The sequence below is a fragment of the Elaeis guineensis genome, chromosome 11, assembly GCF_000442705.2.
Source record: "Elaeis guineensis isolate ETL-2024a chromosome 11, EG11, whole genome shotgun sequence".
NCBI lineage: Eukaryota > Viridiplantae > Streptophyta > Magnoliopsida > Arecales > Arecaceae > Elaeis > Elaeis guineensis.
Window position 1 is genome coordinate 57,845,728 of NC_026003.2, and position 6,873 is coordinate 57,852,600.

The window sequence follows — 6,873 nt, forward strand, 5'->3', positions numbered from 1 at the left end:
TATGAGTTCAAGGGTAAGTGACTCTTTACTAGTTGCATCTCATGCAATTCTCAACAAAATTTTTACTTCTAAAATACTTATAGCCTTGTGGATAGCACAACAAACTATAGTATTTTAGTTAAGTCATACCCTTCAATCCTATATGGTCATATCTGGATAATACTATCCTTGTGAATAGCACAACAAGACAGCACTACCAGAATATGCCATAAGCATCACTAAGTCAACATCATACCAATCACTATAGCAAACCTTATGGATAGCACAACAAACTCAGTACAGTTTTTGATATATTCTATTGACCTAGTATGAGCTAAGTATAATTAGCTCCATTATGCATCAAGATAGTATTAAGTCAGTTCCCATAGCAAGCCTTGTGGATAGCACAACAAGCCTACTATGATTTTTGACATAATAGTAACTTAGCATGAAGGAAGGCATGGATAGTATTCTTAACATTGTGCCATTATGACTTAATATAATTTAAATGAGGACTTAGATCTCATGCACATCCTAAACATATATATATCCATTATATACAATTGAAAATTCTTTAGCTACCAGCATGTAAGAGCGCATATTAAAGGAAGATAAATAGTTATGGACTTTTGAAAAAATCATCCAAGCCATAGGATGATCTTTGGGTCTAATCTTAGGTGCATTATAGATTGAACCATCTTATGGTCAATCTTAATATGCCTCTGCTCTCCAAAAATCTGGTAGTCCAGTCTTCATCACCATGAAAACTACCATGAATGCTTGATCTTTATTTGAGAATAGAATAAAATAATTTCAATCTATTCTCAAATAACTTTTTTTCTATTATTTTATATCATTATGTAAAAAAAATCCCAATCAACAGTTAGAAATATAGAAAGGAGAGGTTCAGTTGATAATATAATATATCAGGGATACCTAGTCCTTATTGCAACTTTTGCAAATGCATTAATATAATCATCTAGGAAGGAAGCATTCATACATATATCTATCACATGGATGTTCCATAGTCCATAACAAATTAATATAATGTTTCATAACAATTATAAAATATTATAACAAACAACTCATATTATTTCAATTGCGATATCATTCAAACATATGTCAATTATGATGTTCAAAATTATAGGCGTAGGACCCATTAAGGTTTTTTGAATTGGGTTCAACCCTTGATCCAAAATTAACTTTAAGTTAATCATTTATCATTAATTTAAGTTGAGTTAACCAATTCTTAGGTTAAATCTAATTCAATTAGGTTAACTCAGATTCGATCACCCATAACTCAAACCCTAATCAAATTAGGTAAATGACAAATTTGATTAACCAAAATTAAACATGACTTCTAATCAAATTTGAACCATGATTTTGATTTAATCTATAATCATTAAACTCTAATCGCATTAGAACAATGTATTATAGTTAAACCAATCCATCAACACAAAAACCCTATTCGATGTCTGATGCATCCTTTTCATGATCAAAATTTTTTGGCCCCATACATACCTCGAGCAACAACCAAGATGGTTGACCCACAATGGTGAGTGGCCGATAATATGGTGGTCAGCCCTTCTTAGGTAAATGCATTAAAATGTAAGAAACCTTCAGTGTTGGCAATATACATCTATATGTAGCATTCCAAGAACCCGTGCACATCACATGCACTGGATTTCGATTCCATCGAAAAATAGATTATTGGATCTAAACTAAACTTATCACACAAGTCTATAAACCATAAAATTTCATATCCAAGATTCGATCATGGATCGATAACACTTATCATTTACAAAAATACATCAAAAATATCAATAAAATATTAATCAAAAAAAATTAATTTTGACATAGTTTGAATTGGATCTAATCCATATCACAAGAATAACATGAAATTTGATTGAATCAATCAAAAATGGCTCTGATACCACTATTGAATTTTGATGATGCAGTGAAATATAAATTTTAAAAATTGTTAACATACATTCAATAATTAAAAATAAAGTTTAACAATTAAACTCAACCACCGAAACTCAAAATCTTAGGAACCCCTTGATAATTACAATCAAACCAAAAAATATGCATATGAGGAGAAGACCAGAAGTCATATACCACCATGAAGACCATGAACTGATGATTTTGAGACCTCCATGAGACTTCAAAGTAGAATCCTCTAACAGTGATCCACACAGGATTGATCAGAGCCCTTCCCAACTCATCATGGTGCTGCAGTCTTCTTTGCAAGTGCACAGCTGACCGTCCTTCGCAAGAACTCATTACACCATTACTTGTATGCCTTCATGACCTCCACTAGGACCTCTTTAGGAATCCTTTCCCAAAAGATCTCACCACACTCAAATCAGATTTTATGTTCAACACATGAACAATCTGATTTCAGAACAAGTATCTCATACTTTTCATTTTCTCTCTTCCCTTCCTTTCCATTTTTCCTCTCCTTTTTCTTTTCTTATCTTTTTTCCAAATTTTTTTCAATATTTTTCCTCATTTCCATGCCCATCCTTAGCCAAAAATGGCATGTTCAAGCAAGAAGTAGTGCCCCCTTTAAATAGAAAACATGGGGCGACTCCATGGGACGTCAACTCTTAGCGTCCCTTAACTTTTACACACTCCAATTAATTTTTTCATTTAATTCAAAGAGTTTGGCATGGAAAATAAAGAGCTTAACTAGCAGAAGGACTCTTCCTCTACCTAGAAAAAATTAATACACCAACTCTTGGTGCATGGGATAAGGAGAAAAGGTGTGAAACCAAGAGTCCATTCCATTAAGGATTCTTCCAAAAATTCAACGCACAAAGGGTGGCATCAAAAATATTTTTGGCATGTGGTTTCCTTGCTAGAGAAGGACTCTTCCTTCTCTTCTACGCCTATAGTTTCAAGGGTCATCTGATGACACGATGAATTAAAAATGCATGGAGAAAATGGAAGGAAATAAGAGTTTTAATTGAATTGGACTCTTCCAATTCCAACACCCAAATAAATATGGCATCCCAAAAAAAAATTGGTGTGGAGTTCCTTCCAAGAGAAGGACTCCACCTCTTCTTCTATGTCCACATTATCCCAAGGCATCATCACATGGCACATAAAATTAAGGGACATGTGGATCATGTAAGAAAATTAAGATAAGTAAAGGAGAAGGACTCCTCTCCTTAACTTCTAAAATAAATATGGTGCCTATTTATTTCTCTAGTGTGGTTTTGACGTGGAGGTGGTTTATTCACATGGAACTCTTCCATATAAACTAGATAAACTAACTAATAAATAGATGGCTCAAACCCAATCATATTAGGTCAAGGCAACAAGCAAAGGGTTAGCACAAATATATTTGCACTAAACCCAATTAGAAACTTGGGTTAATTCATGTGCTAGCAATTCAATTAACCCATTGAATTTATAATAAATTTAAATTGATTGGATCAAGATCAAATCTCTATTATGTGTGACCCATTAGGTTTCAAATCTAGCCAGCAGTGGACCCAAACTCTCGACGTAACCTTAATCCGATTGGATTAGGTTAGCTCGAGAGTCCCAATCATCTAAGACTCTTCCTAATTGATTCTAAAATTAAATTTTTTAAATTTTGATGAGTTCACAAGTCCAGATTGATATCTAGTAATATGTCATAATTATCCAAAAGATTTAAAATTTGATGAAAATACTAAAATTATCCTTCCATGGTGAGTTACCATGCAATTCAATCCTTCGATCACACAACATCTCGAAAAGGCTATAAGTGTGAAAATATATCAAACCCAAATATCTAGCCATATGAATTCTGATCAGATGATGATGACTCAGTTGATGAACCAGTAGAAACTATTTCTACTGTTTATCCCTGCTCTGGTCAGAGACTCTCAGAGTCACCATCATATGAGATCACATAGAATGTTCTCTCCTCTTACAAGGAGTGACTGATTCCTTGTTGACCACTCACAACCTCCATGCACACTTTGTCATACCCAGAATATCTCACACATATCTCAAGTGGTGTGCTAGGGAATAAACCAAATTAAGAGTCCATGCACATAAGGTACCATGGTGATCTCAGGTCAAAAGATCACATGCACCACTCCCACTGAAGAACCATCTATTGACATGCGGTAAGGCTCCATCAGATGTTCTTTCTGTGGATCTGTTCAGTGAACTCATTCTCTAATGAACACCTACATCCTTGTATTAGTGTCACCACACAAGTTGTTGTGAGATCAACCACTCTCTCCATCAAGCATACATAGGATGTATCAGTCTTACCAGAGTCATTGATCTCTGACTCGATGATCCAACGATTGAAAATAATTTAGATTGGAGCTATCAAAATTTTAGGTCTCACTGGCATGATCTCATCATGGCCCTAAAATCAGTGTCCTAATCTATGGGATTTATCATAATCATATAAAATGATGCAGCAAATGATAAAATATAATACCTTATATAAATAAAATAACTAATATCATGTAAATGAGCAGAAAGATAATAAAGAAATATCCCATCGCATCCCCATGCGATTGGCTCATAGGGCACTATTCTTTCAATAAATAAATAAGGAAGGGACGTCAAGAAGCCCCAAGGGGCACCAACTCTTGGTGCTCCACTTCTTCACATAGAGAATTAATTCTCTGATGCATTAAGAGACATAGAAGAGGCTTCACATAGAAGGACTCTTCTTCTACACCCCATAATTCTCTTAATAAATTTTGATGTGGGATAATTAAAGAAAAAGAAGAAACTGATGAGATGGATAAGAGTCTTGAGGAAGAAGGACTCTTCCTCTTCTTAATGCTAAAAAGGGTGGGCAGCAATTAATTATTGGTGTGGCATCTGAGTGGCATGGAGGTCTTCTTCCACACTTGAAACTCTTCCAAGTTGGATAAGAGTCCAATTAAAATAGATCCAATCCAATCAGATCAAAGGCAATAGGTTCAGTTTAGCTCAAATACTTTGAACTTAACCTAATTAAGAACTTGGGTTAACACAATGTGCTAGCATATCAAATTAATCCCTATGACTTATATTAAATTCTAATTAAATTAGATCAAGGTCAAATCTCAAAATGTTTGATCCATTAGATTCTAAATCTAGCCAGTAGTGGACACAAACTCTTGACCTAACCCTAATCTAATCAGATTAGATCAGATCAAGAGTCCCAATCGACTAGGACTCTTCTTAATTAATTCTGGAATTAAACTCTTTTAATTCTGATGAGTCACAAGTCTAGATTGACGTCTAGCAATGTGTCATGACTATCCAAAAAAATTAAAATTTAATAAAAATTATCAAAATATCTTTTAGTGGCAAGTTACCATGCAATTCAATCCTTCAGTCAAACAACATCCCAGATGAGCTATGGGCATATAGAATCATGTCAAACCCAATTACTTATCTAAATGTGTCTCGATCAGAAGGTGATGATTTAGTTAATGATACATTAAAAATCTCTTTCTAATTATCATCCTGCTTTGGCCAAAGACTTTCAGAATCATAAACTGATAAGATCACATAGGATATTCTCTCCCCTTATTAGGAGTGACTGATCCCTTATTGATCATTCACAACCTCCATGCACACTCCTCCACATCTAGAACACCCCACACAAAGATTAAAGAACCAAATTAGGAAGTAAACCAAAATATGGATTCATGTACACAAGATACCATGGTGATCTCAAGTCAAAAGATCACTTACACAACCACCACTAGAGAACAATCAGTTGACATGTAAATAAGACTCTATCAGATCTTCTCTCAGTCTATTCAGTGAACTCATTCTCTAATGCATACCTACATCCTTATGTTAGTGTCACCACACAAGTGGTTGTGAGATCAACCATCCTTATCACTAAGCATACATAGGACATGCTAGTCTTATCGGTATCATTAATCCCTGACTCAATGAATCAATGACTAGAAATATTTTAGATTATGGCTATCAAAGATTTAGGTCTCACTGGCGTGATCTCATCACGACCCTAAAATCATTGCCCAAACCTATGTGGTTCATTATAATTTTAAAAATAATAAGATGCAGCATATAATGAATTGAAAAGCCTATAATAATATCAATTACATGAATTTGAAAGATAAATTATAGAAAACATCCGATTGCATCCCATATGCGATTAACTTATAGGGCATTACTCTTTCAATCTCCCACTTGCACTAAAGCCAATCATCTCTATACTTGATGCCCATGTAATCAAGATGGCGTTACTGCAATGACAAGATCTTAGTGAATAGGTCCGCTATATTATTCTTGGTATCAACTCGCTCCACGATCACATCGCATCTTTCGAATATCTTTCGAACGAGATGGAACCATCTTAGAATGTGCTTGGATTTATGATGAGACCTCGATTCTTTGGCTTGAGCAACTGTCCTAGTATTATCATAATAAAGGGGCACTGGTTGTTCAATCTCCAGAATTACACCCAATTCTTAAATGAACTTCTTCATCCAGACGGCCTCCTTAGCAGTCTTACTAATAGCAATGTACTCAGCCTCAGTGACTGAGTCAGCAATAGTTTGCTATTTGAAACTCTTCTAACTTACTGCTCCTTCATATAGGATGATCACATACCTAGATAAGGATTTGCTATCATCCAACCAGACTAAAAATTAGAGCCTGTATAACCTTTCAGTTTTAAATCAGATCCACTATATATGAGAAAAGCATCTCTAGTCCTTCTCAAGTACTTGAGTATATTTTTCACGGCTTTTCAATGATCCTCCTTGGAATCTGCTTATAATATTCAAAGCATAAGCAATATCAGGCCTAGTACACAGCATAACATATATTATTGATCCTACAGCCGAAGCATAAGGAATAGAACTCATTCTATTTTTCTCTTCAGGTGTCTTAGGAGACATCTTCTTA